Genomic DNA, 27,948 nt, shown 5'->3' on the forward strand with positions numbered 1-27,948 from the left:
CCAGCCTCATTTCCTTGCTGGTGGCGGCAGCCGGCTCGCTGCTCATCCCTGCTGCAGCCAGGGCTGTGACTCAGTGGTCCCTGTTCTCCAGGAAGCTCTGGCATTGCAGAAAGCAAATTGGAGGAGAGGAGCGGAGGGAAGCTGGTCCTGAAGGTGGGGTTTGAGTCAAATTGTCTTTGGAGCTGGACCCTGTGTTCCCATGGGTGCTTGCTCATTGCAAAGCATGTGAGTATTGGCTGAACACCTGCCTGGCAAGCTCTCCGGGCTCACTGCAACGTACTCGGTGCTGCCAATTCACCCATCAGCTCTAGGGGTTTGGTAGCACCATAAGGATGTGGTCCACGTAACGGCACCGTGTTGCTCTGGGGAGGCTGGATGTGGTCTGCAGACAAGTTGTGGCATCCCCACCACAGACAAAGAGGATAAAAAATGAAAAGCGGGACTTTGGACATAAACCCTTGGATGTGTAGGTATGTGTATGCCTATATGTGCGTGTATGTATGTGAGAACAGTGTACGTCCTTTCCCTCTGTTCCTGGCCCATGAAGACTCTTAACACCTTCTTTCACCAACCTGCCATGGGAAGTAAATCAAGTGTTTTGCTGCGGAGGTTTTAACGTGTTCAAAGGTACAGAGACTATATAGCTGTAGAGGTCTTAGCAGCATTGTGGTAGGATCTCTCTCTAACCGTGTCTTCTCCTGGAGCAGGGCTGAGGAACAGAGCTGCAGTGCTCCAGGGGGAGGAACGGCACCTTCCCACCCTCACTGAGCTTTCCTGTCTGGCATGCCCTGTTTTATTAAAGGGTTTGTCTCATCTCTTGAAGTTTAGCAGGCATTCACAAAAGGTACGAGTAAAATAGAAACTGTATTAATAATGTAAATAGAAAGCTGTGTTATGCCTGTATAAGGACACAGTGGAGCGCATGATGCACTGTGCAGGTACAGAGCTTTTATGTAGCATCAAGAACAAAAATGACAGTGACTGTGGTTTTGGGCTGTGCATATGGTTTCAGCTAAGAAAATTTTAAGTTGCAGTGAGCGTTTAGGTCACCAGTAATTTTAAAATATCTCATGATAGTTTTTGAATAGTTTCTTTTCTTGTGATGTGTTGCTTGGCATTTACCCGGCGATGATACCTCTCAGTGCTGCATTTTATCTGTTCCTGTAAAATGGAATGAGGTTAAGGTCTTTAGAAAAATACGTCCTCATTAGCAGAGTGAAGGGGTGACTACGGGCACCTAGGAAAGCCTGCCCTGGGTGTTCAACACAGGCTCAGGTTCAAAAGAAATTTCCATTTCTGCTTATGTTTTTTGCTGATGGCAAATTACTTCATGTGTCTCTCTGTCTCAGTTTCCCATCTATTCAACAGGAATGATGCTAATAATGAACACTCCCAGTAATGGTGAGGTAGAGGAGGAGGGCAGAGTCGGTGCGGTAATGGCTTAAGTATTCACTTAGGTGGCAGCAGTGAAGCTGCAGTTACTTAGGTGTCCCAGGGAGTCACACTGGATCTGAGCACTGAAGTGAACAGAAATTAGTGGTGAATGAATTGGAGTTGGAGGAAAAAAAACCAGTTTCACGTGGGTTTGTCATTGGTAGATATTAGGGGAAGTTCTCCTGTTGGTTTTATTAAAAAGAAAAAAGAGAAAGAAGCAGATGCAAAGGACATCTTTGACACCGTAGCTGATAAAATATCACATGCGGCACTAAGCTGAGAAATCGTCTGTTATCACATTCCCATACTGAAAATTTACTCAGGCCATAAGCTCTTCAGAGCAGGAATATGTTATCTGTTTGGTGCTACTTCCCAAGTGCAATGCATCACGACTGCTTAGCGCATCACACCCAGGAGAAATAGCAAAGCAGTCTCAGTTGGTGGATAACTCAGCTTCCACTTGTGCTCAAGGGGAGTGATTGCAGGGGGTGATAACACCTCCCCACCAGGCAGCAGACATTGGCAGGGGTTTATTTTTCCCTGTATCTTATGGCCCCTCCCTTACCTGATACTTTGCACATGGGTTTAATTCTCACAATGTTTGGTAAAGTTAAAAGCTTTTTCTATTTTACAGGGAAGAAACTGAGTCGGGGAGCAGCTGTGGAACGTGTGCAAAGCTCTGTGGGAGAAAACCCACCAGACACCTCCTCCAGTCCCTGTTTTTCCCCTTTATAGCTCAGGGGATGAAGAATGGGCACAGACACCATGGATAACAAGCCAAGAGCCCTGCTGTCCTTCTGATCAGCCTTGTTGCACTCCTGGCAGCTCAGCTGTCTGAAGCCTCTGGCATGTGAGGTGAATGCAGTGTGGACCTGAGGACTTGTGCTGGCTCATTGCCATTTTCTCTTGGCCAATAACTCCAACATTGTTCTTCTACAGTGTATTCAGATATTTATTTATTTATTTTCCATTGGGGAACAGGCAGCACTGTGAGAGAGTTGAGGGACTTGCAGCAGAGTGGGTTGGGTGGTGAGGGGAACCTGGCTGGTAGCAGCTCAAGGCTATCATAAAAGAAACTGAAATGGGGAGTGTTAATGCTTTAGCCAAGTTAAGGAGAAATGGTTTTACTGTTCAAAAAGAAAATGAGAGAGTAATATGCCTGGAAGGGTCTGGCAGCGCTCTGTGCTCCTTCAGAGGCTTGGGAGCAAGGGCTGGCTGGAAGGACGCTTGGGAGCCCTGCCCTGTGTGCAGAGAGATGCAGAACTTCAGAATAATTTCAGCTGGAAAGGATCTCTGCAGGTCTCCAGCCCAACGCTGCTCAAAGCACTGCCACCCACATTGGGTTGCTTGATGCGTGTCCTGTCAAGGTCTGAATATCTCCAAGAATGCAGATCTCTCAGCCTCCCTGGGTCCCTGTTCCAGTGTCTGACCACCCTGATGATGATGAAAACAATTTGTCCTAATGCTCTGCGTCCATGCTTGTGACCACTGTCCCTTGTCCTGAGCCCCTGCCAGAGCAGCCTGGCTTTATTCTCTCTGAACCTTCAAGTTAGGCAGTTGAAGACAGCAGTAAGATTTTCTCCCTTCCTTTCTAAGGCTGATCAAACCCAGTTCTCCCAGCTTGTCCCCAGCTTTCCACCATCTTGCTGTTTTCTGCTGGACTCAAGCCAGTATGCCCATATCTGTCTTGTACAAGGAGGGACCACGACTGGACATGGTACTGCAGATGTGGTCTTGTAGGTGGTAAACCAGCTTGGGTAGGTGGCACAGGGTTCTGACTTCCTCTGTGTTTCATAGCTCTGGTTCTTTTAGAGGTTAAATGACATGATGGCAATGGCAGCCTTTGTGTGTACTTGCATCTACGATTTCATCACATCACATGGAGAAAGAAAGGAGATGTCCTCTAGTTTAGGTTTCTCAATCCAGGTGACTGTTCAGCTTGTGCCTACCTGCACAATGTAGACTTGGGCTGTTTGGTTTTGGTGTTCTGGTCTTGTCCTGTCCCTGATGTCTTTAAGAGACGTCTTCAGCCAGCTTGGTCCTCTGCAGGCACAAGTTAAATTAACTCCACTGAAGTCAAGAGCTCCTAGAACAACGATCTGCTGGGAATTATGAATAAATGCAAATAGTGTTTGTTTGATTTACTTTTCAGGTCTGGCCAGGAAACCTTCAAGTAGCAGCACTTTCCCTTTTAAGCAGGTAAGTGCTTTTTTAAAACATAGACAGGAGTGTCTGTGCTCCTCTGTTTATCGCTGTAAATCTTTCTATGCCTGAGCTTTTAAATAGCGATTCACATGGTAACTTCATGCTTGTGAAATTCATGAGTGTGAGGAGCTGATGGACTGAGTGGCTGTAGCGCATGGTGGGACACCAACTTCAAACTGGAGACGGGGGAGAAACCACAGACGTTTTGGGAATGGGATGTTGGAGAGAAGAGGAGAATGGGGCTGGAGAAGACTTGAACAAGCAGTAGATGATGGTTGAGTCTCTGGTCCAGGTTTGAGGGGCTGACAGGATGGTGATTCCCATGCTGGCACACAGGTGGTGGAGATAATGGTTCATGAGAGATTTATTTCATGTGGGGAATCTGATTTGTTGGGTTGAGCGGTAACATATAGAAATTTTGTGAGAAGAGACAGTGAATGATCAAATCAGCTGAGATTTTTTTGGATAAAATATATTTTTTTCAAATTCTATAATAAAAATATGGGTTTTTTTTTAGTTTTAGTGTTCATCTTTTCAACTTTTTTCCATGAAAGGCAGAAACCTTTTCAAGGGAGGGGAAAGTGTAACCTAACCTCCAATTTTCTGTCCCAAACTAGTTTTGACCAGACATACCAACAATGTAATCATCAGAGGACTTTTTTCCCCCCCTCTCCTTAGCAAACAGCAGGTCAAGTATCATTTAAAAAAAATAAAAATCACCAATTAAAAAAAAATAGCAGCCTTTTGCCATACATGGCTGGTGTATTTTTCCTTTGGAAGTTGGCCACCCCAAGCACACACAGGGCTCTGTGTGAACCCAGCTCACCCTCCAAGAAAGAGCAGAAGAGAAAAACTCCCTGTGACTTGGATGGGTTCCTTAGGGGGAGGAGGTGGGCTAGCAGGGAGGGGGGTAGAGCGCAAGGCAGCGTTTTGAACGATGTTCCTTTTTCTATTTTATTTAGATTAGGTTCTGCTCAGCAGGGTGATTTCTTAATTAGAGCAGCCCAGTCTTGCAGGCCTGTCGCTCCAGACCCCTGCTCTGCCTTCTTAAGTTTCATGAGGGAAGTTGTCGTGCCTTATTTCCTGAGCTCTAATATTTGAGCAGTGTGCGGTGATTTCAATGGGAGGAAAAGACATGTAATTTAATCATCTTTATTAGATTTTGGCCAAAGGAGGGGGTGAAGTAGAAGGAACGGTGTCCTCTGCTTGTCTCTTGATTTTCTCTTCTGCTTCTAGTGGCCAGAGATGAGATTTCATGGGTGTAGAAGATCCTAAAAGGCCAGGTAGTGATGGACTTTTCGTCCTGAGGTTATGAAGTTTTCCTGAGCAGTAGCTGTTATCTCAGTCTCTGGCAGATCCATGACCCTACATGAATCCATTGTGGGCTTAATCATGACTAGCTGTGATTAAAAATTCTGATATTTCATCCGCTTGATTACGTGAAAGGGAATCCCATCCCTCTGAAGGGTGTTGCTGGAGTGGGGTGACAGGCTGGCGGGGCCGGTTCAGGCAGAGTAAATGGGGAAGAAAAAATGTGGAATTTTGCAGATTTCAGGTGTTTTTCTGGGAATCCAAGGAAGGCAGGCAGTGAGCTTCCAGCAGACACCTAGCAGTGGCTGCTGTGCCATGGGCACAGCTCTACTCAGCTCCCACCTACAGAGAGCAGGTGAGAACTTCCCAGAGCCCCTCTGGCCCAAGGGGGAAAAGCTATAAGAATAAAAAGTGGTTTTTTTTTTTTTTAATTAAGATACGGTGAGGTGAAAAAGGCTTAGTTTCTTGTAGTGGCTCAAAAGTTTGATCCTCCCATTACTCTCACTGCACAGAGTCAATGCTAAAGAGCTTTGGGGATGCAATCCACGTGCTGAGGGACACCAGAACCCTGGAGAAAATCTGCCTGTGCCAAGACCTGTTCTTGCTGACTCTCTACTGCACATATGCACCATATGCCCGATCTTTACTTAATGTAAATCGATGCTAATCCATTGATGCCAACGAAGCCAGGCGGTTTTAGCCTAGCCTTCTGTGTCATACACACTCAGCTGTGATTTTGTAGCTTAAAAAATATTAAGCAACACCCAGTGGGAAGCAAGGGGCACATTCACATTTAATTCAAATTAAATCAAATTCTGGATTTTTTTTTTTTTAGAAATCCATTTTATGGCTGAAACAATAGAGAAAGAAGCAAATATTTGTTACCTGGAGACACCATATTCTCTCCCTCTCACCACATGGGTTTGAGTTATTACTTTTCTAGCTGGCCCTATGAAAGGCTCCTGTGGAGGACGGGAGAGGTTTATAACTCAGTAATAGGCTGCTTGCCCTCAAAATGGTTCCAGTTGCTCTCAGCTGGGTTTGAATGGAATGGTTTCGATTACGTGCCGTCAGCGGGTGAGAGCCAGCCGTAATAACAGGCAGCGCCTTTGCACGAGGAGAGAAGGGGTGCAGGACACTGTGGGGGCAAACGGGGTGATATGAACCCTGGAGGAGCTGAAGCACAGGTGACTGCTCACACCCTCCTGATACAGGTGATGTCTGGGGAGAAAAACATCTCCTGTGTCTCCTGAGTTTGGCAGTTACTTTAAAAAATGGTCTTTTTTTTTATTTCCTTAATTAAAAAAAATGCTCTTTTATTTTTCCTTCACTTTGCACTTGGAGAAGGAACTTCATCACTTCATCTGTGACTGTATCAGGATGAAATGTTTATAAAGTTTTGCATTTAGTGGGTTGTGTGGTCTCAATCATGGGTTTAGCAGCTATTTTTCTGCATTTGCCATACCTCCCCATGTGCAGCTGCTCCATGGGCTGGGGTGGAGGTGGTTCCCTCATTTATCCTGCTGGTGACAGGAGCAAAAATTAGCTGGAACACTTCCTCTTTGGGGACAGTGATGTGAGTCAGCAAACCACTATAGTGTCACCTGTGGCATGGTGGAACCGCAGCTCTGGGGAATGGGATCACAGAACACTAGGTTGGAAAAGACCCACAGGATCATCGAGTCCAATATATTGCAAGATATATTGCAGGATATTGCAGGCAGTGGAGAAAAGGAAAGTTGTGAGGATGTGATTTGGGAAGTATTGTCAGGGCTGTGGGGAAGACCTTGTGTAAATGCTGAGTGGCGTTCGCTTGTCCCAGGACACGTCTGTTTCCCTTCCCCATTGCGTAGGAGCCAGCACAAAGCTGCCCTGTGGAGCAGGGATGCTTTTGTAGAAAGTGTTGCTTGAAAAGCCCACGATATGCTGTCCCCAGGTGGATGGGCTGTGAAAGTGGCTGCAGATGCCAGGGAAAACTTCTTCTAGTACATCCTACCTGTGTATTTGCATCATGGAGGGACTGAAAAAAACCTGCTATTGCTGGCAAAATAAGTTGCTTCAGTTGTAAGCTGTGTTTTGGGGCTTGGTTTCTGGAAAGCAGCTTGCCTCATGAGAGATGGAGAAAGAAATTACAAATTAAAACCAGAAAGCCCCCTTTCCCTCCATCTCTTGATGTCTTGATTCAAGGTATGCATAATTATAATAATTATTTTTAAGGGCAGCCTCCCTCCACCTCCCAGGGTGCATGTTATCTCTAGAACCACCCTCTGACTTTTGATTTTAAAAATGACACTGGAGAGAAACGCTATCTGCTGGGAGTGAGGCAGCTTCAACCCCTCCTCCCTGAGACCATCTGAGCTGCAGGGGTAGGAAAGGAAGAGGAGGGATTGATGAAGGTCACCTTCCGCTGCCCTGGGAAGGTAAGGAACCCCACGCAAAGGTCCAGGTTGAGCTCTCTAGAGTCATTATCGCAACAGGCTGTGAAAGGTTAGGGAGGAAAGAGCTTTTCGGAAGCCTTTGGCCGCTAATTGATTGCGAAGAGAGGAAGGAAGGATGTATCGAAGAAAGAAAAAGCCCTGCACCGTTTGTAACCCCCCTCCTCCCCTTCCCGAAATGTGCATGGCCAGCAGGCAGCAGGTTGTAGTTTTAACTGTAACAGAGCAGAAGGGAAATCAGATTCAACAGGAGCAGGGTCTCCTTTCAGTCTAATGGCAGATGTGGAAAATGTTTTCCAGCATCATTAGAAAGGATGAAAAGCACGAACGGCTGGGTTGTGCCCTGTCCCTGCCTGGCGTGAAGGGCAGGAGAGATGTCTGCACTGAATCGCTTTTGCCCTGTCTGGTGTATGCAGCTCTTGGCACGTAGCCTGGCGAGCCTCCTGCTCACCTTGCCTTGACTGCTGGCATCCGTGCCAGCATACTCTGGCCCCTCTGAGCCATGCGTGGTGGTCCTTTAGGGTAGAAGCTGCCGCACCGTGAGCAGATATCACATGCTACGTAATGCACAGACCAGGAGGCTGCTCTGATAAAACCCCGTTTGAGAAGGAAAGAGCTGTTTTGTGCATGAGTGGGTGGGAGTCGTGCCCCAGTATTTTCAGCCAGGTTTGCAGCTAGAGCGAAACACTGAAACACCGGTTTGACTCACTCTTAGCCCATGTCAGAGCGCAGCGTGCAGCCAAAATGAACTGCAGCCACTGCACAGGGGTTGAACCCAAATCAGCTTTGGCCTTTAATGATACTCATCTATGGGCTGAAATACGAAGGGATTGGTATAGAGCTTTTCTGCTCGTTCTCTTTCCCTACACTGCATCAGCCCATAAGTTTCTGTAGCCTTGAGAACAGGCCATGGACAAGGACCCAAGAGGTTTCCTGGGGAAACCAAACTACCAAGTGCTCCACAGGGTTACCAGGGGTGGGCTGCATTGCATGGACTGAATGAGAGATGGAGAGATTTCTCCTTCTGATTCAGCCTTAGAGAAGCTGCTCAGCTCTGCACAGCAGAGAGGACAGTTTGAGAAGAAAGTCCTTGCAATGTTTGTGGTTTTCTGGCCCCAGGTGCCCAGAAATGAAAGGCAGCTACAGAATTTGCCTCCTCCCAAGAACTGGATGAAACCAGAGCACTTTAAGATGACACAATGCAAGAATTAATCCTCTCAAGTGGCACCAAAGGATTGGCTGAAAATGGTGTGCATCTCCTGGAACAACATTGTGTCTATCTCCTCCAGACTGTCTAATTTCATATTTTCTAATCAAGTCTTTGAAAACAAAACAATTCATGCCATCTTCTAGCCACTACCTCTCCTTAACTTTTAAGCTTGGCTTCCAGACTCAGGAGAAAATGCAGTGGAAGAGATGAGCTACTCTTCTGGGAAGTGACTTCTTTGTCAATGCTGGTGGCTGAATCCTGGTGCAACCTCAGGACAATAATTATCATCACTTATATTGGCAAGGAAGAGGAAAAAAGAAGGGTTTTAGAGCTGACAGAATTTTCCCGAGTCACCTGGATAAAATTGGGAACACTCTCTGACCGATCAGGAACAGACTGAGACTGGAAACCAGTTGCCTTGATGCCTTGCTCTAACCACTAGACGACCCACCCTGTATGAGCAAACGGAATAAAATTTGAAAGAAAACAAAAATCTGACTTGAAAAATGTGTTCCGCATAGAACCAGAATGTTCAGCAGAGAAAAAAGGATGCAGTCCAAAGTTTTACTTCCAGGCAAACATTTCAAAATGGACTTATAATGTACCCTTTCATTTAGATTTTATATGAAGGTTTTACTTTAACTTGTAATGAAGATGGAAAAATCCATGGTTACCATGGCTACTGGCACGTTGCCTACTACACTGAAATCTTTTTCCCCTAATAAAATAGATTTCAGACCCCCCGTATAAAGGGGAAGAGTTAAAGACCCTATAAACAACTGTAGGACGAAGAATATTATTCCATTAAAGAAGGTTCTGAACATCATGGCAAGGTAATTATGTTCATTCTTTTTTTTTTCCTCACCAGTTAGGTCCCCAAAACCTGGAGTCCTGCTCTAGATGTTTTTTCTGCTAATAACTAGGAGAATAGCAAGAATAAGAAAATCAGGCAGTGGTGAGCAAAGTGCCTGGTACTTTTTCTGGGATGTTCTCCTCTTGGTTGGAGATGCGTCCACCTTGTTGAGTAGGAAGAAACTTGGTTGTTTTGGATGCTCTGACAGTCTGAGGCTCCATCCCAGCTGTGGCGGACCCTCTTGGGCAGGTATTTCAGTCGTGCTAGGTTCTACTCAGCCAGCATTCATGCCAGCCAGATTCAAGATAGCTCAGAGTCCCTGGTGCTGTACAGCAGTTTCTGCTGGTGAGACGATGCGTATTTGACCTAAATCAAGGACTGGACTGGAGATGTTGTTTGCTTAGCATATATGTTTTTATGGTCTGTGTCTTGGCTGGGAGACGAGCTAATCTGAGCCCTCATGCACACCTCTGATACTGCAGGCAGAAAGCAGCTGGGAAAGGGTAGAAGAAGCAGCTTGTAGCCGTCTCCTCCTGACTGTTTACAGCTCCCTGGCTGAGTTGGGAGACTTGGATTCAGCAGTGCTTCTTCTTCAGCTTTGGCTGCTTATTCCTGATGTCCCCGCAAGGACATGTTCTTTTTTCATGGGAGCTGAGAAGGCTCTGGCAGTTTGCTGGTTCTTTGCAGGGTGGTTGTTTTGTTTACCTCATGAATTCATACGAGATGGGGCTTTTGTAGCTTTTGTCCTTACAATTTCCCCTAGAGACCTTGGTAAGAGCTGATTTGGGCCAGGCAGGAAAGAGGTTGGGCTTTTAGGTCTTCTCAGAGGAGGATGCTGAAGTTTTGGGGATGGATGGACAGAGTATGTACACACAGATATCACAAGGGCTGGTTGAAGAAATGTTGTGACATTCCTGTGTGTAGGAGACAGCACAGGCCATGGAGATGCATGGTAAAACCCGGTGGAATTGTCCTGGCCCTGTCCCACCTGGTGGGGTGGAGGGAACCGCTGATGTTCTTGTTCTCTTCAGGCTTTCAGGGCATCCTTTTAATGCAGTGGCTCTTTGGCTTTTAAAAGCGGTGGCTGTCCGCCAGCCTGATTTACTTGAAACATGTGTTTCTGGTTTGAAAATGTCCAGATCTCAAAATCTTTAATCTTCTCACACCTAAGGGATTTTTTGTTTTGTTTTGTTTTTGTAAAAGGCTGAACCACGTGCACAGGATAACGGTTAAAAAGCAATACAGACTGAAAAAAAAAGAAAAGAAGAAAGAGAAACATTTAAAAAAAAAAAAATCCAGCTGGCACTCTTCTATTATCAAAGCAAGATGCAGCACAGAGATTTGTGGTTGCCAACAAATAAGGCTTTTGTTTGTCTCGCCACTGTAATCACTGATTAAACTCCTTGAAGTTAGTGCTGAAAAAGGTCCTAATAGATCCCTCCTAGACTGAAAAAGCCTGGAGTATTTGTAAGGCTGAAGCAGGTTCTCTTCCCAGAGATTTAAATCTAAACCAGTTCTGGTGTAAAACTGGAAGAACTGGGTCCCCTCACTCCTGAAGACTCAGCAGGGCAGGAAGGTTTTCCTCCTTGACCTGGGATTTGGGAAGGTCACTTGATCTTCCCTGCGTCTGCGGAGAGGAGGTCAGGTCAGCCTGGGGAACCTCTCCTGGGGAGGGGACAGGAAGGACTCGGAAATGAATCACCAGGAGAACTTCAAAAGAGGTTCCTTCCCTCACAGTGCAGGAGGAACAGCTCGGGATGAGCCCTGCTCCACACGGAGAGAGTCCCCAGGACGTTTTGCATTAGCAGCATGTGATGGAAATCAAAACTGACAGATTTAAAATGTGCAAGAGGAAAAAACTTCTTTTATAGCAACCTACAATTAACGTGCGGATCGGAGAGGCTATATATACCAAGGTCTAACCAAAGACACTTGCTCCAGAAAGATGTTTTTTTCAGGTGTGTGGCTTATTTAAGATCTAAACAAGTGATTAAACTTTTAGGTCTGCAGAAACGCTCGTCACTGCTCTGGGACTGCTACCACCAGTGTTAGATGGACCACTGTGAGCAGCTGCAAAATGAATTGAATGAGTGCCTTTGCAGGCTCCCTCCTCTTGCATTTTTGTGCTGCTGTAGCCACTGGAGCGAAGATATGGGCAGACTAGAGATTAATTCAAAGCGTGTCTGAATAGGTGGCGTCAACAGCTGTCTTGTGTTCACTGCTCCACCATCCAGAAAGATCCTTGCAACCCTCCAAGACACATTGCACTTTCCTGCCACTGCCGATGGTTGGCAGTCAGTATAGATAGATGCTGGGAGAGGATAAGCCTTTGGTGGTACAGCCGTACAGCCCATGTCAACCCAGCAGCTGGGGGTGTTTAGCCTGGAGAAGAGGAGGCTGAGGGGAGACCTCATTGCTCTCTCCAACTACCTGAAAGGAGGTTGTGGAGAGGAGGGAGCTGGGCTCTTCTCTTAAGTGACAGGGGACAGGATGAGAGAGAATGGCCTCAAGCTCCACCAGGGGAGGTTCAGGCTGCATTAGGAAAAAATTGTTCACAGAAAGGGTCATTGGGCACTGGCAGAGGCTGCCCAGGGAGGGGGTTGAGTTACCTTCCCTGGAGATGTTTAAGGGACGGGTGGACGAGGTGCTGAGGGACGTGGTTTAGTGATTGATGGGAATGGTTGGACTCGATGATCTGATGGGTCTTTTCCAACCTGGTGATTCTATGATCTCCCAATTTTCCCATACTTCGGCCAGCAGAAATCACGGTGGGAGGAGAGACCTGTGTCCCCATTCCCACCAGGGATACATGTATGGCTTGGGGCTGCTATCTCTTCCTCCTTTGCATTTCACTGGGGCTCTCCTCAGAGCAGAAGGGCCTTTCAATGTCTCCCTGTGCACTAAGAGTTAAGGGGACTGCACAGCTCTGAAGATAAGAAACAGATGATAAAGGTTAGAGGGGGGATCCTGTTTCCATTATGCAGCCTGTAAATCCAAACTAATTAAAATGCAGCCTTGTTTCTGAGAAAATGCAAAGAAAGAAACAAGGCAAAAAAAAAAAAAAAAATCCCTGTTTCCTCCCTAGGAAATAAGTTGAGTGAGCGCTAAAGGCCTGAGAATATGGAATAACAGCTTTGCTACGTCCATACGCTGAGAGCTGGGCAATACAAATCAGCCAAGGTGTCTGTGCACGCGCACAGTTGCTCCTTAGCGCTCTCCTGGGCACGCTGGGAGGTGGTGAGGAGGTGCTGGGCTGTCCTGGCTCTCTCCTGGGAAAAAGTTTGGTACTTACCCTATTCCAGCTGCCTTTTGGGGCTGGGGATAGCTGATTTCTACCTCAGTCAGACCTGGTTCTTCAATGCATTGGTCTAGTGCTCAGCTGCAGAAGGACAGGAATTAAAGGAAACGGGTGGGTTTTGGTATGTTATATTAGAGCCCCAAATGAAGGAACCTTGCACAACTTCGTCACTTATAAGAAGAAAGCATTTATGCGCATGCTAAAGTTAGGCATGTTTATTGCTATTTACAGTGACTCAGGTACCTGCTGGGCTCTCGTCTTACTAAGGCAGAAGAGAAGCATGCCCCTAAAATTGTTACTGACCTGGTGCCTAGGTTTTTTTGGCAAAAAGGGTCTAAATGCTGGTTATTTCTGGGACTGTAACGCCACCTACTCTTAACCATTCCCCATGAAAGGAGAGTGGGTCTTTATCTAGTGACTTAGAGCCATGCTGTGGTTTCCCTCTCCAGATCAGCTGGATGCAGATGTATGACCAACATTGAGTTTCACTTTTTTCTTTTGTTTTCATTTTCTCTTAAACTTTATTTTTCTTTTCCCTGCAGTTCATTAGCATCTTCCCTTTCCTTGCTTGCTTTTTCCCCCCTTGCTTTCTTCTGGAACCGAGAAGTATTTCACTGTGGCTTGCCAAATGATTTCTATCTCAGTGAAAAAGAACTTGCTATTTCCTGAAAATCTACCACTGTTTTCTCTCTCTCTCTCTCCCTCTCTCTAATACATTCTGAGTATTGAAACAAATCCAGGTAACTTGATAAGAAGTTAATGAAAACAAATGAATTCTGTTTTGCAAAGGTGCATTGAGGAGAAGGGCAGCAGTGTTTGGAAGGGAGGGAATTGTCTCTGCTGAAAAGAGATTTCAAGGGACATCTGGCTTCAAAATCTCGCTGTGCCAATTTTTTCAGGGGATATACGGCAGAAGAGGCTCTGTAGTTTTCCACTTGTGTGTTTCTTTGTTATTTTTGATGTTGTTTGGGAGAAAATGCTGGGACGACATGGTTTGGTCAACACAACTGAATGTGGATTCACTGCCAGCTGTGTTGCAGTGGGGCTGTGAGAGGGGCTGTGCTTTCCGCTGGGTGAGCTCCAGCCTTTCGATGAGCCCTGGCTCCTGATAACCACCCCAGCTGCCCATCGTACCCACCTGCCCACCCTTCCCACAGCCCAGGGCACCCCAGCACCCCGTAAGACCCCAAGGAGAAACATGGTCATTGCTGCTAATGCCAATACAAATCCCAGTTTAGCCTTTATTGCATGAGCGGTTGAAGAGCTGAGTTGAGGGAAGACCTGGGGAACATGACATCCAGCCATGCTCTGGCTCTTGCTCTCGAGTCAAAGCGTTGCCTGTGCGATGGAGATGTCACCATTCCAAAGGGCATTTTGGTAAGCTTTTGTATTTTGTTTTCCATGGAGCTATTTTATGAACCCCACTGGACGACACCGGGCACAAAAAAAATTCCCAACTTCATCATTTAATGAGCCAATTCTTTTATTAGGCTGATTTTCAACTGCATTTTACCTCTCAGCACACGGGAAGTTTGGCTTTTAAGAAGTTTATTTCTTTATCGTGCATTCATTTCCGAAGGCTTCGCTGTACTTTGGGGTAGATTTCTGTTTAGTTTGGGACTTGGAGAACTGTGCCTTTGATCTGATCAGTTGTGGGACAAGGTATGCTGTTTGTTAGATGGGTTTTTGTGTTGCATAACTCACAAATATCATCCAGCATTTAAAAAAAATGGATGATCTTTATTTGTTTCTTCACCTTCTCCCCCTTTTTTATCCCCCTCCATCTTCTGTGTGATTTTTTATGGTCTATGATTGGAAGCAAAAGGTCTAAAAGAGAGAGGAAATCAAGCCCGTCAATAAATGCTAAAAATATTTAGTGTGGCAGCCTCTGTATTTTCTTTTTTGTGAAACACTGATTAATATTCAGTGGTTGAAGGTTAATACCCCATTCATTTTATTCCCTTTACATCCTCTGCACAGCAGTTGCTGCTCCAATTTCGACTTCTAATTCATGCAAATCTGGTTCCAATCAGGATATTAGTAACTCACTGCATAAGTAGGAGGGGAGTGAAAAAAAAAAAAGAGAAGAAATCACACAATTGTTAAACTTATCCTTAAGTGCAAGCGCATAAACACATGTGGACACCCCAAATCCACAAGCTTGTTATAGTGCAAGGATGTTTGTTGTGCATTGTTTTCCTTTATAATACAGAGAAAAATCCACAGAGAAGTTTTTTTGGCAGGCTTAAGCAGAAGTTATTGTTTTCATACAGCAGTGAAAGTCTCTGGCCTGGGTTACAAAGGAGATGGATGATGATAATAGCTCATGCCCAGGGATAGGGATAGCTTTGCCACTGAGTGATTTTACCCAAGCCCAGGGTGCTGGAAGAGCTGCAGCATGCGGCTGTGCATCTCCATCCCAGCATGCCTGTGCTCTGGTCCCTGCAGCGGTGCAGCTGAGCTGCAGGTTTCCACATTGGAGAGGGAACCCTCTGCCTGCCACTAACCACTTGTGAGCAGTTCTGATGTCCTGAGCACTGCTCCATAGTGGTAGTGGAGAGAGGAGCATGGTTATGATCTGATTTACGTGGAATATAAGGAAGGAATTCCTTACAAAGGATGGTGCTGAGGCACTGGAACAGGTTGCCCAGGGAAGTCGTGGGTGCCCCATCACTGGAAGTAGTCAAGGTTCTGTTGGACAGGACTTTGAGCAACCTGGTCCAGTGGAAGATGGCCCTGCCCACCATTCTGTGTTCTATGGAACGCATAAGCCAGTGAGGAGGACAAGGTGGTGGACCAAGGTCTGGTCGTCACCCATGCGTTGTTGGACCAGGAGACATGCATGTGTGCAATGGCCCCTCCAGACCCCCCAGGAGATACTCTGCTCCCTTCCTCCGGAAGGTGCTGCTCCTATGGCATCTTCCTCAAAGGAATAAGCATTTTCTCCCTCCATGGATCACTTGTGACTTCAACTTTTAAAAATAAGCAAAGGTTCCGGCACAGTCCTGCACGCGATGTCTAGCCAAAATGCAAAACTTTACCACAGTGCACAAGTGGGCTGTGTTTTTCCAACCAGGGAACAACGTTAGGGCCCTTTCATCACCTTTCTGTTGCACTTCTTTTAAAAATGATTTAAATTGGAGGCAATAGTATCAAACCTCTGACACTCAGACAAGACTCTCTGAATCACACACTTAAACTGCATCCATTTTCTACAACCACTTTGCTTGCAGCACTTGTGGTTTGTTTCATTTTTTTTCTCCTGAGCATTTGCTTTTTCTACTCTGTTTGCTATTTGTGCCATCTCTGTGAGATTTCATTTAATTTTTTGCCTCGTTACAGGAGAAAAGCAGTGGTGGCTGCCGGGGGTTCGTTTCCCAAACCTACTGCTGATGCACTCCAAAAACCGAGGCTTGCTTCCAGCCCTTCTTGAGCAGCAGCATTAAAAACATTGTGCTGAACCCTCAGTCCTCACGTCTACCACCGAGGAAAACACGCAGTAGAGGAAAGTCAAATTCCAGATTGCTCAGCAGAAAGGAAAAACCAGCTTGGAAGCCCCTCTGGAAAGGGGCCAAGCAATAATCTCATACCATGTGGGTGAGAATGGCAGCATCTCCCTTGGACTTAGATGGAGCGAGAGCTGCTCGCACCCACTCAGCATCCAGCCTGCTACATTTACAGCCCTGATTTTGAACCAGCTGAATGAAAATACTTGTGGGCAGCAAAAATAGCCAGTGCTGAAAACCTGTGTCTACTGAAGCTGGAAATTGCTGGGAGTTCCTCCGTGGCTGCAGCTGAGCATTATAACTCGTGTCAGAAATAAGACATGGTTACATGGCATGTGGCGGCACGATGCCCGTGCACCCCAGCCACAGCCCCAGTTTGCTTGTGGCCCCTGAGCCACAGCACCGCAGCCCAGCGACTCTGAGGGTGCTGGTGGATGGCTCAGAGAGAAATAAGCCTTTTTTTTTTTTTTTTTTTCAGGGGAAAGAAATGCATCATGCTTTTTTTCCCATTGCATCAGCACATGATGCAGTGCGATGGAGGAGTTTGTCACCTCAAACGTTAATGTAATTTCTACTCCCTCTCTGGAGCACAGCCCTTCATGAGGAGCCACTGAGGTTAATTCATCTCAGGCACGTTCACAAAGCAGAATTTAGCCCAGTGGGTATGTAAACGTGTCATGCAAATTCATGCAAACCCAAATTTTGTATCAGCTGGTAAGATAAAGTTACACAATGTAATCTGGAACCCTGAAGGAAAACAGTAACGCTGTGCAAACGTGCTGCCCTTGCAGAGGGGAAGGCGATGCTGGTGGTGTGAGCACCAGCCTCCCGGAGACTTTTCCAATGGGAAGAAAAAGAGGGCTTGTCCCTTGGGTTTGGCAGGACACCCTTCAGAAAGCAGGGGTGGGGAAAGCCACCCAGTGTTGCTTGGGAGGATGCAGAGGATGCTTTTGCATTCGAAGACGCCAGCCTGGTAAGTTAGAGTGGGACCAATGGAGCAGACCCATCCTTGGGCTCATGTGGACCAGCAGCCACATGCAGCATTGGGAAAGTGGCTTTGCTGCTGGCTCGGCTGTTGCAGGGGTCCTGGGAGCAAGGGGTGCGCAGCAGCCACAGTCCAGCAGCCAGTAGAGGGAAGTCAGCGCATGAAGTGTGTCCGTTCCCAGGTTTTATTTCCCAGGAGCACAGGTTTTTGAGAGCTATAGATTGCTGTTGGGTTTTAGCAGTCGTAAGGAAGCCTCTCAGAATAGCAGATGCTGCCTCATGCAAGAGATGGTGATGCCTTAGCCAGCGTTTCTGTCAGTAGAGCCCAGTGCCAGTTAACTGGGTGATGTAGAATATATCCCAGTCTCCTCCTCTCTGCACTGGGAGGGGAGGGAGGAGGGATGGGGGCTCATGTCCTGTGCACACAGCAGCAGCTGGAGCTGCTGCCATCACAGCTTTGCTGTAGCAGTACAAAGGAGCAAGGTGAGCCTGGCTTTAGCCTCAACATCTCTGGGATCCTTTGATGGACGGTGCTGGGGAGGTGCAGCGTGGCAAGACCACATCTGTAGCTGCACTGGTTGCAGGGGGTGCCTGGGCTCACCCCAGCCTGGATTTGCTTCTCTCTGCAGCACAGCAGAGCACTGGCCATCAGCTGTGCTGATGCACTCATTTATTTTTGTGGTGGCTCTCAAAGCCCATGTGGAAATGCTTGAGCAGCCATTCTAACCTTTGGGCTGCGATAATTAGCCTCACATGGCATCTGATCTGCAACATGTGGCCCAAGCCATTACTTTGCTTTAGCTGCTTGTTAGGCCCTAATCTCTGTTTGATTTCAAGGTGAAACCGATTTGAGTTTCCTGACGTTTCTCAAACGAGCTTCAGGGGTGCTGCCCTCTTCAATCCCACTTGTCTCCTACAGCAAGCCTGTGTCTGGAAGGAGGAAGGAGTCAGAGATCACCTGCTGCAGCTGCTCCTCCAGGTACCATCCCCAGCACTGTGATGCTACAGGGAAGGGAGGTGAAATTTGATTCTACTTGGTTCTTGCTGAGCTGAAGTGTCTGTGGGCTCATTTAGGAGCAGATGAGTCCCTGGTCGCCTGAAGAGGAAGGTTTACATCCTGCTTGCATGTTCCTAGGTGGGTACATTGTAAATTAGCCACTTACTGTTACAGATGTTTGAAGCTCTCCATGTCAGCTTTGCATTTGGTTTTCCTTCTGCCCTAATTGAGACCAGAAATCCAATTAGACAGTAATCCTTTTTTGAAGTCCCTGACTGCAGTGTCACATAATCTGAGATGGTAGATGTTGTGCCAGTGATGGGACTAACTGGCCATGGTGAAATCCTTCCCCGTTGCAGATGATGAAATGCATTTTTAAGAGCCATCCATCATCATCCATGTCGGGAATTGGTGTGTGCTGTACTTTGCTGTTCCTATTAGGGACAGCAGATGTTTAAACAAGGGGCTGTGGCATGCACAGCCTTCTCACTGTTACTGATTAGGCATCATCCTGTGCCTCATATGGAAGGGACGGCTGCAGCTTGAAGTGGCTTGTATTTATTTGTACAGATGCGCAGGGTGAAAGGAGGTGGGGCAGATATTTGAGCAAGGCCCCTTTAGGCAATCTCCCCCCCCCAAAACTTGTTTATAAGTGGCATTTCCTTGGTGTGGAGATCTTTGGGGGCAGCTATGTGCTTAATACCAGCTGGAGAACTGCTGTTGCTGGGTCTGGTATGAACCTGTAATGCCTGGATGAGGAGCTGGGCACAGCTCTGTGGCTCAGCACAGTGCTCCTTAAAATACAGTAGTGCCCTGGAAATTGCTATCCTTACAATGCATTCAGCATGTGTGTATGTTATATATTCATAATACGAGTATAAATGTAGGTTGTGTGTATCTACGCAGTGTGTACACACATTTATATAGATACACTCTCTGTTTAGTGTGTCTTTTACCGAGACTTTGAGGAGTTAGTTAAGACATTATGGTACTTGGACAATAACAATGAAGTTAATGCTCACATGTCAGGCTGAAGCATTGTAGATTCAGTCATCTCTCAATCTGAGGGATGTCAGTGAGGACCGTTCAGAGCTGGAAGGGGCTCCTTCAAGCTCTGGGGTAGCTGATCAGCTGTGGTCCGTGCTGCAAAACCAAATTGCTGCCAAGGAATCAAATCAAACCCCATCCCTTGACTTCCAGTTGTGAGACCCAGCTGGTAGTTTGTGTATCTGTTGCTTCACAGTAGACAAGCTGCTTCAGGCTTGGCATTAACCAGAGCCTTGAGCTTGGGCTCTGAGTGCACTGTGCTGAGCTTTTGAGCCCAGGAGCACAAGAGCTACAAGCTCGAGCAGCTCGGACTAGCTGCATCTCCCTTCTCTCCTTCTATCTGCTACAGAAAAACAGGAAACTGCACCAAATTAGCTCGGCAGCTGAGCCTCCTGAAAGCCACAAAATGGCAATTGTATGTAGCACTCAAGTGCTTTTTTCCTACCCCGCAGCAGCCTGTGCATTGGGCCAGCAATTTGATGGGAAAAAAATTAACAGGAGAGATTTGAAGCTCAGGGCCTCCCATTGCATTGTTTTTATCCTTTTCCCATCCTGGAAAAAGAATGAAAAATAGCTCAAAACCTATTTTTCTTCATGATTAAATTAGGTTGAAGAGATGACAGGAACAGCACTGTCCGGCTCTTGGTGCTTTTATGCCTCTTTGGGCAAGACAAAGTCATGTCAACTTTGTGAATTTAAGTGTTCTGGTGGAGCTGGGCTCCAGCCTCAGCTCTGGAAGGATGAGTTTTCTGCCAGCAGGTTTTGATGGCAAGTGCAGCTGGGGCCATATCATCCCTCCTGTGGTTTGGCATGTCCCGTGTAGTGACCTGAGTATTTCAGCATCACTGAAGTACTTTTGGATGGTCATTGTGTGGCTTTTCTTTTGTCTGATTAAAAAAAAAACCCAACAAACCTCAAACCCTAGCATAGCATAATTTAATACTTTAAGCGGAGACTGTTTCTACCATTAATTTCAAGTTTGTTTTCTTGTGATGGGCATCAACAGCATCAGAAGTAGAAAGGACATTCCTGTGCCTGGGAGATCAATGTTTGCAGGAATGATTGTGTGATAGGTTGAAGCCCAAATGGCTGAAGTGTGGAATTGGGAAGGTCCAAAATTTCTGGGAATCTGGAAACCTGTGCAGAAGGAAAAGACAAAAAAAATGGGTGACTAATTCCATGAAAGTTTATAAAATGCAATTAAATACAACGTCTAGAAAACCAAACCACTCTATTCTGGTTTAGAAGGGAAAAATTTGCCCCAGAGGGGCACCAGGCATTTAAAGGGAAAAGAAATGAAACCTTCCAGCTGCACACACCTGCATTGCTCACTCTTCTCCAGCTTATACTGTCTTCAGCATAAAGATATACCTGTTAAAAGTGCAAGTTTTACCAGTTCTCTAAGTGTCCTGTAAGTGTCCTTGGTGTAATTTAAAGTCATTTTGACAAGGCTGGTAGGGTGGACAAGGGCAACATAGAGGGATTCAGCTGTTTTTTTTGTCAAAAAGTTGGTGTTTTTTCTCTCTTGCACTTCCATTGCTTGCCAGCTTGCCAGTTCCTTCAGCCTCACCTTAAAGCCCTGATTCTCAGCTGGCAAAATTCCTCTTATGGCTGTGATTTGCCCCATTATTTGCTTTGTTTACTTTTGGCTGTTCTTCAAATATGCCTTGCTCCCAGATGCCTTGATTTGTGGATGCTTTAGATTGGAAGCTAACTATGCGTGGACATTAGGAAATTTTTTTTCACAGAAAGGGTCATTGGTCCCTGGCAGAGGCTGCCCAGGGAGGGGGTTGAGTCACCTTCCCTGGAGGGGTTTAAGGGACGGTGGATGAGGTGCTGAGGGGCATGGTTTAGTGTTAGATAGGAATGGTTGGACTTGATGATCCGGTGGGTCTCTTCCAACCTGATGATTCTGTGATTCAAATACAACCTCAACATTTGTTTTGTGGGAAAACAAAAATTGCAGGCGGTGAAAGGGTAGGAGATGTCTTTACGCAGGGTACGGACCTAGGTCACTGCTGGTTTTGGCTGGTCAGGGCTTGTGCAACTTTGCCCTCTGACGGGGACGGCCACAGCCACCAGCTCCACTGAAATGGGATCCTGAGCCAGAGCGAGTGCCCGCAGATCTGGATGGGCAGCGCTGTCACCCAGGGCTGCCAACTTCTTAAGAAGCTCTGGGCAAAGCGACTAACACAAAGCGGAAACCCTCAGGAGGACCAAATTCTTCCTCAGCCTTTCAATTAGCTTCTAATCCCTTCGCTCCCATAAAATCTCAGCTGCAGGCTGCCCCTGTTTGTGTATTTCCACTGGCCACGAAAGCCACCTCCCTGAGCATCTGTCTATGTGGTTTAGGCTGAAACCTCTCTCTGTGCCAATGACCACACCTTTCCACAAAGAACATGTAATTGCAATCTTTTTTTCCCCCCTTTCCTCCCATTTAGCGTAAAACAAGCAGACACCCGTCACCATCTTCTGCTTTGGCTCTGATGCAAACTTTTTCCACCTGGCCAAGTTACGCGTTCAGAAATTATAAATAAATATGAAAAGAAAAGGGGAAAAAAAGAAAAAGAAAAAAGCCGTCAGTAGAGATATTTTTAAACACATGACACAGAGGAGTGTGACACACTTGGTGTTCTCAGTGGGTGGGTGCAGTGTTATTTCATGTTATTCTTGTCGCCGGGCCCAGCATTACAAGTGTACACGTTATTAGTGGTGTCTGATAATAGCGTGTGGCACAACTGCCTGGTCCCAGCCTGTGGCGAGAGGCTGGTGGGCTATGATGGCAGGTGGTGGGGATGGTTTGGTGGGATGCTGGTGCTGATGCTGCAGTTGCAGTGGTTCTTTATGCCATTGAGTGTTATTAGAATGGGGAGGCTCCAAATAAAGGGCGTTTAATTGCCTGGGCATGTCCATCTGAGCTGGCATTGCTGTGAGTCCATCTTTCCATGTCCATATGAGGGGTATTGGCCCCCAGGTGATGGTTTTGGAGATAGAAGAAGTGGGGACCAGGGAGGTGGTGATGAAGGTGGTAGAGACCGATGCCGGCCAACATCGGACAGATTCGTACATGAACTTGTGGTTTTATAGCCCTATAAAAGGCAGCTGGTAGAAGACGTTCTGATTTCGAAGGCTCCAGCTGAGTTGGGAGGAGTCGGCTTCGTCTCCCGGCGCCGGAGCCGTGTCTGCTGGTGCTGAGCCTCAGCCGTGACACTGGGGAGGGAGAGCCAGGCTGGGATTCCCGGCGTGCCAGAGAGCAGGGGCTGGATGCTCACCCCAGCCATCACCGTGGCCCTGCCAGCAGCGCCGAGCTGCTGCTTTCCTGGCTCACCTTTTGGAGACTGTGTGCAATGCTTGGAAGGGACTTTCTAGCACCTTACTCCGCAGGGCGGTCACATCATCTCATCCACTTCCCCGGACTTGCTGTTGGCGATTGCGTTGCAGGTACAAGAGTTTGCAGGAAAGGATGAGGCCAGCTGAGGTCCTGGGTCTCTGTCTCCAGCGCACGTACACCAGCACGATGGGCAGAGCTGGTGTAAAGCAACACAGCTCCACGGTCTGGCCCGCAGCTGGCTTCCCTCATGTGGCCTCTTTTACTCATGAGTTTGCTTTCTCTTCCCTGTCCGATTCTCGCCACATCCACTCATGCGTTTCGTTTCTGTTAGATACCTAAATACCTTTCTGGAGCCAGGCCAGGTGACTTGGCCCAGGTCCATTCTCACGCTCACTGCTTTCTCATGGATTGCAGCCGCCGTCTCTGGGGCTGAGCCCTTGGTGGGACCATGCCAACAAAGGAGCAGGATGGGCACAATGTAGGATTGCAGAAGATCCCCTTACCTGAAACCTCGGAGGTTTCAAACCAGGGCTGGGATGTAGCTTCTGTTCCTGGCTGTACTTGGGACCATCACAATGTTTACTGCCCGTGCAACATCGTTCTGGTGTGAGAGTTTAATGACGGATGCGGGGATGCTCCATCTTAACCTGGCTTTAGCTAGCTCAGAAAACAGGGAAATATCCTCTTCATCCCAAAGCAAAGCAGAAGCAGCGAGGAGAAGCTATAGCCTCAGATAAAGGAGAATTAACCTTTAAAGCTGAACTTCTGTTAAATCCTATAAGACGTGGATAAAAGGAGAAACGAAACCCCTGGGCATGTTTAACTCAGATAGGTCTGTTCTGTAAGGCTGGAAACAGGAGGAAATCTGTCTTTTGACCTATTTCTGTATGAAAGATTCAGAAACTCACCGTTGAGCTCAGCATATAGGATGTGCTGACTCATTGCCTGTTACCTGTGTGGGGATGCAGGCCCAGGTTGGAGGCTCCTGTGCCTTGTCTGGATGCTACGTCACTGGAAACAAGGGAAAGGAAATGAAAAGCAAGACGCTGAGCTTTCCCTTTCTCCCATTCAGTCTGCTCAGAAATCTCTGTGGTGCTTCTATGCCTGATCCCCCACCATGACCAATGGATCCTGGCTCTTTTTTTATGGAGACTTCCCACTGAGGTAGACGCTAGTTAAAAGGTTACTACCCAGCTGTGAAATATGTAGACGGGGTAACAGCTAAATGGCGGAGTGACCTCATATCTCATATTTATTGACTAAATGTGGCTTGAACTAGTCACCACTAGTAAAATAAACCACAGCCCCACGTACTGCAGGAATATTCCATGGCAGACAGACTCCTGGTTCCTTGTCACACTCTTTGTTTCACTTGGAAAATAAAGAAGGGTGAAAACTTTGTTACTAACCTGATTTCATTTACAAGGTAGGTCCTTCAGAAGCCCTTTCAGTGTGAACTTACTTCTTCCTATGAAAAGAGCTAGGAATCTCCCTGGTTTTGCATTGAAAAGAGAGGGAGTGAATGAGCCTCTGGATTATGTTTTTGGCAATATACACCTCTAGAAAAAACTTGATCAGACGAGGACAGGCATGTTAGGCTTTAACAGAGAGATCTGTGGTCAGGGTACTTTTTTGTGACATCTATGTCCGTGTCACACTTGCTATTTCAAGGATGAAAACTAGCTATGAAAAATCCGGAAACTACCTTGGGTTTTGTCTGCCTGAAGAAGTTGATGTGGTATAAAGGTGAAGTGGTTGCTTCTTAGTCCTGCAGTGTATTAAATCCATTCAACATTAGAGATGTTTTCACGAGCGTCTACGGCTAGTCTAGCCCACTCTGAAAGCAGGAGTTGCCTGCATCATGAGTATTAGGATATGGGTAAATACTCTGGAGGCTACAGTGTGCAGAGGGGTGCAGAGCAGATGGGGTACATTGATAATGCTCCGAGAAACAAGGAAATACTGCTTCCACAGTGCTGCCATTCACCTCCAGCTTCCTTTGCACAGCGCTCAGCAGAGATGGGGGAGAACTGGGAAAATCTGCAACTGAAATGCTTGGAAGTAGCAATGAGAGAGAGTTAGTGATTCTGGCTGCTGTTCAGCCAGGGAGAAGACATTCAGTTTGTCCCATTCGCTAGCACCCCAACTGCTCTTGGCGTCTCTTTCTTGACATACTATGTGGCCTTTCCACCAGACCTCTGCCCCTGTCACGTTGAGTCCGGTCCAGGCTGTTGCACGTAGAGCATCACCTTCCCTGATCCCCTGAAGTCACTGGCTGGGTGACCCATTTCTCATCGCCTTGTGACCCAAAAACCTGCAGGGTGTTGTAAACCGTCTGCATTGCAGCTTATTAGCTCACAGCCGTTTGCGGGTCCCAGGGGGATGGTGGAAGCCCTGTGCCATGATAATGGCAGTCTGGGCTGGAAAAGCCACAGCGCGTTGCAGGTGTTGCTATAACGTACTGCCCGGGATTACCTTTTTGGTCAAAACCCATGATGCAGTGTTTCCCTTTGGAGATTTACATGCACACGGGGGATGCTGAGTATTGGAAAAAAGACGAACTTGGCACTGGGATGGGATACAGATGTTACAGCCGTGAGCCCACGTCAACACAGGCTGTATACCACAGGCTTGGAGCAGAGCAGCACTACGTGTCTGCCTTTCAACACAGAAATGATGCAGAAATCCCCTTCCTCGCCCATCCTTCCCCTCCCTACCCATTGATTTCTCACCTGAGCTAAGAGAGAGACTTGAAATTCAAGGGCTGAGTGAGAACGATTGTTTGGAGGTTGCTAGTGTTATGCAGTGTTGATACCTAGACAGGTCAAAAGTCCTTCTGGTCATGTCACCTGGGATCTAATGCTAATTTTTATTGTGGTTAGTTTTTCCAGGCTAATATGTAGATACATAATGAGGGTCAACAAAAGGAGAGGGAATTGCCTTGTTAATGCTCTGTAGAGATAATCGTTCTTGCTTCTGTCTGTGGGGGAACTTTGCCAGTAGAGAACACCACAAGCATCTTTCCTGACTAATGTGACATCTGTTCTTCCCAGAAAAATGCAACTGAAGCCCTCTCTCTTTCTTCTTTTTTTAGGTAGGAAAATATAATTGTGTCTCCTAATGTCTACGATAATATTTTGAGAGGGGAACAATATTAAAAAGCTATTATAAATATCCTGAAATACCATGGCACTATTGCAGAATTCTGCATTTAGAGAAGTGCTGCTCACAGACAGTAAAGCTAGTGAATTGCTGTTTTTCAGTCATAAACTTTATTGCTTGCTTGTCGTTGCTATTATTTGATTTGTTTAATTTCCTGTCTGTGACTTGCGCAGGACACTGGTTTGACTGGTGTATCAGCTGTGTTTGCTGAACACATCATGAACAGGGCTTGAAGGCTTTGTTGGGATGTATTTACGCTGTTTAATTTCATCTGTGCTTCTCACTGTCCCAGTTCTTCAGCACTGAATACAGCTGATGATCCTCTGATTTGGGGCTGAAGCCATCGTGTTTCATGGTTTCCACCTGAGGTCATAAATCACGCTGGAGTTGGATTAAAGCTTAGGTTAGATTCACTGGCAGTTTTGCTGTTTTCACTGAACCTTGCAGTGATTTGGATGTGAGCTGAAGATTTATGCGTATTTGCAGAGCCTACGGTTCCAGGTCAGAGCTTGGGCTGAGACATTACCAGGGAATCATTGCTTCCCTGAACAACTTTGGTGGCCTCGTCTAACGCAAGAGATGTTGCTAGGAAAACGCATCCAATGCTTATCTCCCTGTTGAGTTTCCTTCTGAGAACTGAGAGACTCAATAAAACAAGCCCAAAAATGCTGGTATAAACTTTGCTCAGGAAAAATGTGATCTGCCCTTGTGTTTGTGATGGAGGCAATATCGGAGTCTGCATGTAATAACGCTGGGAGGAGCATATGGGCAGGCCATGAGCAGAAAATGAAAAGTGGAGTGGAATACAGGTTTTATTTTCCTTTTCTAATCTCAATTCATTCAAATAGGAGTCATAGATGGATGGGATTTCTCAGGGAAATCCCAGCTCTGCGTCCCTGACATCAAGACAAATGGGCTGATGTGATACTGGTGCTTGAACCAGGGTTCCAAAATGTTCTGTCCCATGGCAATCCCTCTCTCAGGAAAGTCAGCTTGGATGACCTGTTTGTTTCAGTTCTCTCCTCTGGATTTGCTGAATGGTTTCCTGATGTGATATGATCTTGTAACTGTGGCCATAATTTTCCCTTCTCTACACATTCACGTTAGAGCTTAGACCATGGGTTGAGACCTTGTTTCTGCCTATGGGCAGGGAGGTCAGGCTTTGCGTGTTCTCTTGGGATGCTGTGATCTGATACACCTCCCTGCTTACCCAGCTCCCACGTGCCAACCTACATACGCATCCATATGCACACATGCGTGTTCCCTTGCTGGCTGATCTACAAATCTGTTCTGGAGGAATTGGAGCCATAACAATATGGCAGTAAAAAATAATGAAATGCCATCATAAAAAAGATGTGGAAAAGCAATTATTTATTTATACCTAGGGAACTAGGAATAATACACCTGTTGCGTAGGGATGGCTGGCACAAAGCTGGCATTGCATAGTGGTACTTAATATTTTTTTTTTTTACCACACTTTATAGGCTCTTTCCTGCAATTAATGCTAAATAAAATCAACATTTCTCCAACTTGCCTTTCTGGCTCTCATTAACTCCCTTCTTGCCATTCACCATCTCTTTCCCTCTCAGTATCTTTTCTTCTTTCGCATTTTTCTAAATTGTTCTTCACTGTTCACTTCTCGTGAGCTCCAGTGTGTGGCAGCTTCAAAGAGCAGGACTCGCTCTATACCTGAATTAACTGCGATTTTCCAGGTTGGTGTGGAATTCTTCCAAACTATAAGGCTTAGCAAGGGCTGCTTCTCCATGCGTAGCGTAGTCACCCCCCCAAGGCATGGGGATGAGCACCAGAGCCCTGGCATGGGGCTGGGTGGCAGCAGCTCCATATGAGCCCACAGCTGGGAGGGCAGCAAAGCAGCTTGAACCACAGAAAACCTATGGAGAACTTGACTTACAGCTGATGGGTGGCACCATGACAGGAGGAATGGAAATTTAGACCATTGCCCTCTCAAGTGAATTGGTAAATAAATGGATGCATGAAGCAAAATGCTATTTATGGTGCTGGGAAGTGATTTCAGGGCAAAAGTGGTTCTGAGCTCTGCCCTAAATTAATCGTCTTTCTCTATTTTTTCAACAAGGGGATACTTCAAGAACTCAACAACTGAGCGCCACCTGGAAGTGCTGGAAGCTCTTGATCATGAAATATTTATCCAGGTCT

At 46.6% G+C, this 27,948-nt stretch overlaps 1 protein-coding gene and 1 long non-coding RNA gene across 2 annotated transcripts in view; one reads left to right on the forward strand and one right to left on the reverse strand.

The window, feature by feature from the left end:
• Nucleotides 1–14,639, reverse strand: part of RPL38 (ribosomal protein L38) — a 472,498-nt gene extending 457,859 nt beyond the window's left edge. The window contains exon 1 of the mRNA XM_069872273.1: nt 14,630–14,639. The gene's annotated coding sequence lies outside the window, so the exon portion shown is untranslated. The remainder of the gene's footprint in view (nt 1–14,629) is intronic.
• On the forward strand, nt 2,277–27,948 carry LOC138728715 (uncharacterized). Its single transcript, XR_011338744.1, has 5 exons — nt 2,277–2,374; nt 3,587–3,633; nt 8,764–8,894; nt 18,074–18,371; nt 27,869–27,948. It is a non-coding gene; the product is annotated as an uncharacterized lncRNA (long non-coding RNA).

This window comes from Phaenicophaeus curvirostris, chromosome 19, assembly GCF_032191515.1.
Source record: "Phaenicophaeus curvirostris isolate KB17595 chromosome 19, BPBGC_Pcur_1.0, whole genome shotgun sequence".
NCBI lineage: Eukaryota > Metazoa > Chordata > Aves > Cuculiformes > Cuculidae > Phaenicophaeus > Phaenicophaeus curvirostris.